The sequence below is a fragment of the Syngnathus acus genome, unplaced genomic scaffold (assembly GCF_901709675.1).
Source record: "Syngnathus acus unplaced genomic scaffold, fSynAcu1.2, whole genome shotgun sequence".
Classification (NCBI taxonomy): Eukaryota; Metazoa; Chordata; class Actinopteri; order Syngnathiformes; family Syngnathidae; genus Syngnathus; species Syngnathus acus.
Window position 1 is genome coordinate 284,438 of NW_023590221.1, and position 9,387 is coordinate 293,824.

At 50.1% G+C, this 9,387-nt stretch overlaps 1 non-coding gene across 1 annotated transcript; it reads right to left on the reverse strand.

Moving 5' to 3' along the window:
• Positions 1–1,028: 1,028 nt before the first annotated feature.
• LOC119118840 lies at positions 1,029–1,142 on the reverse strand. The gene has a single exon (XR_005096989.1). It is a non-coding gene; the product is annotated as a U5 spliceosomal RNA (small nuclear RNA).
• Positions 1,143–9,387: the final 8,245 nt, after the last annotated feature.

Consider the following 9,387-nt stretch of genomic DNA (forward strand, 5'->3'; position numbering starts at 1 on the left):
TGGCTGGCTAAGGAGCACATGACTGGAGTCATGAGTCGCGCTATACAATAAACTCCTTAGTTAGCTATTCATGAACAGATCATGAGTTTGTTATGAGATGGTTGAAGCAGACAAACGTCTTATTTAATCCAAAGTCACGAGTACGCCACAGATGTATGCATCCCAGGGGCACTAAGACTACGTCTTTGTTAAGCTAAAGTCATGAGATGACCATACTGCTCTTTCCATAATAGCATCCCTGTTGTTCTGTGGTCATGAGATGTAATTATGAGATGTCCTTCCTGTTTAAGAAACTATGCATTCATGTAGATTTCCCCCATTGTTGTTCCTCAATAAAAGACACGAACAAACTGGAGGAAGGGCGCGAACCTCAGCCACACTTGCTGTGTGTCTGGTTTACGCCCTTCTGCAGAAGTCGCTTGCCATCGAAGACATCTACTGCCTCTGTGAGATTCTTTTCAGATAAATGTTGTGAACCCAACAAAGTGTTTCTAGGAGAGGGCTGCAAGACTCTTTCAACACCGTGACATCAGTACACCAACGTTCATTAATACAGAAACAGATACCACCTCCCTTTGATTTTCCGGTGAGCTCCGCGCTGCGATCTACACGCATTAGCCGAAACCCAGCTAACTCCACGGCGTGGTGGGGGGTGCGTCCGTCAAGCCACGTTTCAACGAAGCACAGCGCGGCGGATCTGCTCAAGTCCGTGTTCCTTGAAGTGAGGAGCAGGAGTGCTTGTGCAATTGAGGGGGGCGGTTATTGGTTTTTGTTCAAAAACAATATTTCTTTGCCAAATTACAATAGACTGACATGTGCCCATTCAAATAGGTACCACGAGAAATTAAACTGCATTGATAAACGAGGGCTTAAATGTGATTGTCTGTCTGCACTCGGCATTATTTCTCTGTTTATGTGAACATGTTCACATATACGTGTATGTCGGTATGAATTATGTGAACGTATGACTGTTGCACAGAGTATGATATAGGCGGCTATCCATTATTGATATTTTCACAGAGAAAGAATGCTCCGCTTTCGCAGAACATCAAAAAAAATTCAGATAGACTCTTATTGTTCCTCCCCACGGAAATCTTTAATAAAAGGCGAAAGATTTATTCGATCTGAAGAGAAACGAGTGATCTGAAAATCTGAGTCAAAACGGGCCACCCCACTGCTGGTCTCACCAAATTCACAGGCGGTCTCACACTCAAATTGCAGCAACCATTCCTTCTAATACAAAAAATAGACGTTCCTAGATTTACTATACTTAGAAGGACTCAACCTAAATAGAAGGTTTAAACGAGTATTTTGTGTTCAGTAATGTCTTTTTTACTTCAAACCTTGTTGGCGCACAGGATTGTAGGTACCTGATCGAACACTGACGGCGCTCGTTCTTTCAAACTGCGTCACCTATCGATTGAGCGTCTATTTTGAGTATTGAAGGTAAAAACGGTTGTATGTCTTGGTACGTGTACTTTTGGTATGAGAGAACGGGAAATGATCCTATCTCTGTGTTTTATTTGAAAATGTGTAAATTCATTATTTTATTCAACACAAATCGGGAAACAAAATTCGATCGTAAAGGGAAATGTGCTTTCGGCAGTTTCCAAACATTTTATTAATGCTGCGTTTGTCATGTCTCGTCCCCAGTTTTGCCATGTGTCCCTGATCATGTCCAAAGTTTCTGTCAGTGTGTCTGTGTGCTCGCCCCTCCCCTCCTGTGTGCCCATGATCAGTGTGATCATTCTCACCTGCCTCTTGTTGCCTGTCGCGTATTTAAGTCCTGTCTGTGTGTTACTCCCTGTCGGAGCATTGATGAAGTTTACTGTCATGAGGTTTGTTCGGTTTCTGTCTTTTGTCTCACGTCTCTGTTCGGTTCCTGTTGTTGGTTTTGTTAATCAGTTATGTCAGTGTACCGAGTCTGTTAGTTTGAGTTCCGTCAATAAACCCTGGTCCAAGCTGCACTTGGTCGCCCTGCTCCATTTCCACCCCGAATTCGTGACAGCGTTAGGCTTATATATAATCACATCAATATAATCTCCAGTAGTGGCTGCACTTATGTGTTCACATGATGAGTAGAAAGGAAATGTGCAAGCAACTGCACAAAGTTGTTTTCTCCTAAGTGTTGTGCAAACAGGATATATCATCGGTCAGGCGAGAGCGAGGCGAACGTGCAGCTGGCGAGAACATCTCGAGATCGGTGAGGAATGAGAACAACATCCCGTCCTTGTGGTCGGAAAAACCCAACCGCCAGACAGCTGCACTCACTGATAACACCCAGTGGGGAGGAGACGGCCATCGACCAATCATCTCACAATGTTTTGCATGTTTAATTATTCATATTGTGTTTCTTTATAACTGGGCAACCCGGAAGAATGTGTTGTCTCTTGATGGTCACAAGAACACACGTTTTAGTGTGAGGGACCCGGGACCCAGGCGCCTGTATTAGCTTGCTTTGTCAGGAATAAACAATTGGTAAATTCGGTCTGATTGATCTACTGGTCTTCTCTTTGACAGAACGAACTCGCAAAATTGTTAGGTGCGCCAGTGTGTGGATTAGGACATAGCAACTCATGTGTTAAGTGTTGATCGCAATTTGGAGTCAGATCAATAACTAAAATCCGTATCCTAACAATTTCTTGGTGACCCCGACGTCATGTCAAGAGAAGGGTAATTGACAAACTCGTGGTCTGCACCCAGGGCACCGGACAGTTGTCAGGGACACTGCCTCCCGGTCGGCGAACCGTTGTGATAAGGATAAGCGCTTTCACACAACGTTGAGCTGTTACGACGTCTCCTCAACCCTGAGTACTCACCACTGATAAGGTAAGCAGAATACCTGCTACTAGAAGTCGAAATTCTGAAAATTGAAAGAGGAAATTTAAGAGGAGACTGTCGTTCAGATCAAATAAGGTGTGCAAGAAGCTAAGATACATACGGTGGATAAGTTTGGAACTTACGTGTGTAACGTGTACGGTAAAGTCAGGGACTTACGCGTACTAAGGATAGGTCAGGGACCTAGTGCTTCGTCGTGGCGGACAAGTTTTGCGGTGACGACCGTATTCAAATAGCTGGGGTGTTTTTGAGGTCCCCGAGGAGAAGTGAGGCCTCCTCAAAAAGTATCCGGTGGTAACAGTTCTTCCTGTGAGAGACCAGACCGCTAAAATATCCAAAATGAGCAACCAAATTGGGGGGAATGTGTGTGAGAGGAATGAATCGAGTGAGATTGAAGGAATGTATGCTGATGTGGAAGCACAAATCGTGAGTGGCATTGACCGAAAGAAAGTGGCAAAGAAGCTACATGAGAGATGGATTCGAATCCCTTTGTCTGTGTGTTCTGTGTTCGTGCGTAATCTCTGTAAAGTTTGTGTCAGTCTGTCGTCGTTCGTCTGAGCTCTGTGTGCGCGCTTTGTGTATTGGCGTGCGTGCGGATACGTGTGTGTATGTGCGGTTGTGTGCGCGCTCGGTGTGTGTGCGTTTATGTGCACACCCCGTGTGGGTGCGGCCGTGTGAGGAGGAAGACGCCACATATCAGAGAATGTTCAAGAAAGGAGGGGGATCGGTGGGCTCCAAGGCGTGGAATGGCGCTATACCGGCGGGGGTGGGGGCCAGCGGGACGCGCGGGCCTGGCCAGATCGTGGCGTCAACATTGATACGCTGACCCCCTACCCCCCCCCCCCCCCTCGTCCAGGGGCGCTGTGCCGAGGAGTCCGCAAAGGCGGGGCTGGGTCCCCCCGGGAGAGGTCAATGTCGAGGAGAACTGAGGCAAGACGAGGGGAGATCAAATGTTGATGAGCAAAGGGTGCATGACCAACAGCGAACGTGCTTGATTGAAACTGAAACATCACTGGTACTAATGTTTAACAGTTTGCAAATAGGCGAGAGAGGGGCATGCTTGCAATACTCATTAAAATACTAATGTATGTGTACCTGTGGGTCTTAGGAAAACAGTTGGGCAGTGGCAGCAGTGATTTATGCCAGGACGCTACACATTCGGCCCGAGACAGATAGAAAGAGGGAGTGAGAGAAGGAAGGGGGGCTAACTCGTAAATAAAAAGTCAAAGTCAAAGTCTGCTTTATTGTCAATCTCTTCACATGCCAAGACACACAAAGAAATCGAAATTACGTTACCACTATCCCACGGTGACAAGACATAGTACACGACATACATACAAGCAAACAACACAAAATAAAAACAAGAAGGCACAAACAATGAATAATAAGAGTGATGAATAAATAATAAATAAACAAATAACACAATAAATAAGAGGAGCAAAACGGAGCAAGTGTGCATACAGCAGACAGTCAGAATAAAGCGCAAAAGTACAGGACGCTACCCAGAAGGGGGGAGAGAGTTCAGGATCCTAACAGCCTGGAGTATGAAGCTGTTGGTGAGTCTGGTGGTGCGGGAGCGCAGGCACCTGTACCTCTTCCCAGAGGGCAGAAGATCGAACAAAGAGTGAGCGGGGTGACTCACATCACTCACAATCGTGGTCGCCTTGCGGGTGAGACGGGAGGCGTAAATGTCCTTCAAGGAGGGGAGTGAAGCACCAATAATCTTACCAGCCGTGATCACTATGCGCTGGAGGGCCTTCATGTTGTAGTCAGTGCAGCTACCACCCCAAACAGCAATACAACTGGAGAGGACGCTCCCAATGGTGCCACGGTAAAATGTAGTCATGACGGCCGGAGGAGCACACGCTCGCCTGAGTTTCTGCAGGAAGTACAGGCGACGCTGGGCCTTCTTCGCCAGTGATGCGGTGTTGGTGGACCAGGAGAGATCCTCACTGATGTGCACCCCCAGGAACCTGGTGCTGCTCACTCTCTCCACCACAGCACCGTCGATTGGTCAGCGGCAGGTGTTGGGTGTGACCCTTCCGGAAGTCAACAACAATCTCCTTGGTCTTGTTGACGTTCAGCAGGAGGTTGTTGTCCTTGCACCACGTGGTCAGAAGGTCAACCTCCAACCTGTATTGAGTCTCGTCGCCCTTGGTGATGAGACCCACCAGAGTCGTGTCGTCAGCAAATTTCACCATGCGGTTGGTGCTGTAGGTTGCAGCGCAGTCATGCGTCAGCAGGGTGAAGAGCAGCGGACTGAGCACGCAGCCTTGGGGGGCCCCCGTGCTCAGCGTGATGCTGGCGGAGATCTTGTCGCCAACACGTACCACCTGAGGTCTCTGACTGAGGAAGTCTAGTAGCCAGTTGCAGAGGTAGGTACTGAGGCCCAGCTTGGCGAGTTTGCAGATGAGTCGTTGTGGCACAATGGTGTTGAAGGCAGAACTGAAGTCCAGAAACAGCAATCTCACATATGAGTCCCTACTCTCCAGGTGGGTGAGGGCCGAGTGGAGGGCAGAGCAGATGGCATCCTCAGAGGACCGTTTGGCTCGGTACGCAAACTGGAAGGGGTCTATGGTGGGGGGTAGAATGGATCTGCTCCATGACAAGCCGCTCAAAGCACTTCATGATGATGGGCGTCAGTGCCACGGGGCGGTAGTCATTGAAGCAGGACGGGGCAGGTTTCTTCGGCACAGGTACGATGGTGGCAGCCTTGAAACACGAAGGGACGACGGCTTGCTGCAGGGAAATGTTGAAGATGTCCGTGAAGACACCCGTCAGCTCCCCAGCGCAGTCCTTCAGCGCTCGACCCGGGATGTTGTCAGGGCCCGCCGCCTTACGAGTGTTGATAGCGCTATCAGCAGAGAGGCACAGGGGTTGCTCTTGTGGAGGAGGAGGGGCCTTCAGCGGGCAAGTGCTGTCCTGAGCGTCGAAGCGAGCAAAGAAGCGATTGAGATCGTTGAGCAGACGGATGTCGCCCCCACAGCTAATAAATAAATAATGAGGAAATATTGGGAGTAATCTGTTGGTCCTGTCTTTAAGACCCTTTAAATGGTTTCCTGGTGTAGATAGGTTAGCAACACGAGAGATTTAGAGGTTCAAAAGAAAGACAATTAAAAGAAAATAACATTTTTGATTTGGACAATTGCAGGCTAACAGGAGAATGTGGGAAAAGCAGAGAAGGTAGAGAAAACGGTGAAAATAGACGGCAAGGAATGAATACAAGGGCATTTACACATCTTTGCACGATGTGACACACCCGAGTGCCCCCACACTCGGAGTGACCAATGTTGAACCGCCGCCGTACGGCGACCCCGGAGTGATGGCTCCGGTGGTGACGTTGGGTGGCCGGCTGGTAATGGATGACGAGGGCGGAGGCGACAGGGCGGATCAGAGTATTGTGCAGCTGATTGAACAAGCAGTAAATAAAGAGAGGCGACGGGCCCGGGAGGGGGATGCATCCCGCGTAGTCACATCCACCCCCGGCCCGAGCCCTCAGCCGTCCAACGTGACAAAAGGAGAAAGCTGGCATAGACTTAGTGCCGAGAACGTGGCGAAAGTTGATCAAGCCGATGAGCAGCGTAGACAGGAAGCGCAGATGTTAAAATGGGCAATGGAGAAAGTGAGACTAGAAGACGCGAAGAGCGAGCGGAGACAGGAAGAGCATCCACAGTGGGACAGCAGCGAGGGTGAGGAAGAAGATGATGTTGTGATGCAACAGAGAAAAATGTTAGAATACGTGAATCAGGACAGTAGAATGAAGCACAGGCAGGGAGAAAGAGAGACACGGAAAGAATACAATTTGCGGAGTGGTCAGGGACAGATGACGCAGGCCGAGGTGCAGAAAAATGAATTGATGTGTCCGCTGGTGACCACATCGGGCGGTCAGCACTACGAGCCCATGGTGCTCCGCGATGTGACCGCGATGATGGAAAAGACTTCACAGAGGAGGTAAGGTGTGGCTGAACATATTTTTGGCTCTGATGAGTGGGCAGAGATTCAAGATTCAAGATTCAAGAGTTTTTATTCGCCATGTTTGAGCGTGCCAAACAAGGAATTTGACTTTGGTAAAACACACCCTCTGTTCAACATATAGGTGACTAACAACACTCAGGACATGTGAATAATGGCAAAAACAGTGTAGACAAATTCAAAAGGTGTGAAGAGCAGGATGTTATTGCACAGTAATGCCTCTGAGACTCTATGAGTGGTGTGAGTTCATCAGAGCAACAGCCTGGGGGAAGAAGCTGTCTCGGTGTCTGCTGGTTTTGGCGTACCGAGCTCTATAACGCCGTCCGGAGGGGAGTAGTTCAAACAGACTGCAACCTGGGTTAGAAGGGTCTGTAGAGATGTTCCTTGCACGTTTCCTGGTCCTGGACAGGTACAAGTCTTGGATAGATGGGAGGTTGATTCCAATGATCTTTTCTGCAGTCCTGATTGTCCGTTGCAGTCTGTGCTTGTCTTGTTTGGAGGCTGATCCAAACCAGACAGTGATGGAGGTGCAGAGGACAGACTGGATGATGGCAGTGTAGAAGGTCTTCAGAAGCTCTCGCGGCAGGTTGAACTTCTTGAGCTGTCTCAGCAAGTACAGCCTCTGCTGGGCCTTCTTCCGGACAGAGTCTATGTGGCCGGTCCATTTCAGGTCCCGAGAGATTGTGGTTCCCAGGAACTTGAAGGTGTCTGTGGAGAGAATAGTATTACTGCGGATAGTGAGGGGTAAAAGTGGTGAAGGGTCTCGCCTGAAATCCACTGTCATCTCCACGGTCTTGAGCGGGTTCAGCTCCAGATGGTTTTGGTTGCACCAGTGGACCAGCCGCTCCACCTCCTGTCTGTACGCAGTCTCATCACCGTCCTGGATCAGTCCGATGAGAGTGGTGTCGTCTGCATACTTCAGGAGCTTCACAGGAGAGTCATCTGAGGAGAAATCATTGGTGTAGAGAGAGAAGAGCAGTGGGGAGAGGACGCACCCCTGAGGGGCTCCAGTATTGGTGGTCCGGGTGTCAGATGTGATGCCCCCCAGCCTCACACGCTGTCTCCTGTTGGTCACGAAGCTGGTGATCCACTGACAGGTGGGGGCAGGCACCGCAAGCTGGATGAGCTTCTGTTGGAGGATGTCAGGAGCAATGGTGTTGAACGCCGAGCTGAAGTCCACGAACAGGATCCTGGCGTACGTTCCTGGGGTGTCCAGGTGGTGCAGGATGTAGTGCAGTCCCATGTTGACCGCATCATCCACTGACCTGTTTGCCCGGTAGGCAAACTGGAGGGGGTCAAGCAGGGGGCCCGTGACCTCCTTCAGGTGGTTCAGCACTAACCTCTCGAAAGATTTCATGACCACAGATGTCAGTGCGACGGGTCTATAGTCATTCAAACCTGTGATGGCGGGCTTCTTGGCCACTGGAACGATGGTGGAGCTCTTGAAGCACGAGGGCACCTCACACAGCTCCAGAGAACGGTTGAAGATCCGTGCAAAGGTGGGCGCCAGCTGTTCAGCGCAGACTTTCAAGCAGGAAGGTGACACGCCGTCTGGGCCCGGTGCCTTCCTGGTCTTTTGTCTGCGGAACATCTGGCGCACTTCCTCCTCGCGGACCTGGAGTGCGGGCGCGGCCTCTGCAAGAGAGAGAGTGGGTGACAACGATGATAGAGGTGTGGACAGAGCAGTTGTGGGGAGAGGTGAGTATGTAGATTGTGCTGCAGGAAGTCCCGTTGTGTGGGAGGACCGATCAAACCTGCAGTAGAACTTATTCAGCTGGTTAGCAAGCCTTGGGCTCTCCACAGGACGGGGGGTTCGTTTCTTGTAGCCCGTGATGCTCTGCAGACCTTTCCACACTGTTGAGGGATCAGGATTGGCAGAGAGGTGTCTCTTCAGGTTCTCCCCGTAACACCTCTTGGCTTTCCTGACCTCTCGGTTCAGTGTGTTTCTGGTCTGCCTGAACAGGTCGCCGCTCCTGTAGGCCTCCTCCTTGACTTTGCGCAGCCTCCTGAGGTTCGGTGTAAACCAAGGTTTGGCGTTGTTGTACGTGCAGAAGGTCTTAGTCTGCACACACAGATCCTCACAAAAACTGATGTATGATGTGACAGTGTCAGTGAGTTCATGCAAGTCTGAAGTTGCAGCTTCGAAAGCTCCCCAATCGGTGCAGTCAAAGCAGGCTTGGAGGTCCTGCCTTGACTCCACTGTCCACTTCCTCACAGTCCTCACCACAGGCTTAGAAGTTTTTAGTTTCTGCCTGTAGGCCGGGATCAGATGAACTAGACAGTGGTCCGAGAGTCCTAAAGCTGCACGAGCCGCAGAGTGGTATGCATCCTTGATCACGGTGTAGCAGTGGTCCAGAGTCTGTGCCCCTCTGGTGGGACACGTTACGTGCTGTCTGTATCTGGGGAGTTCGTGTGCGAGGTTCGCCCTGTTAAGATCACCCAGAACAATGATTAGTGAGTTTGGTAGAAGTTTCTCCATGTCTGCTACCTGGTCAAGCCAGCATCTGCGTGGCTTCACTCGCACGTGCGTGTGGTGGGATGTAAACAGCCGCCATGACGATCGAGGAGAACTCCCGT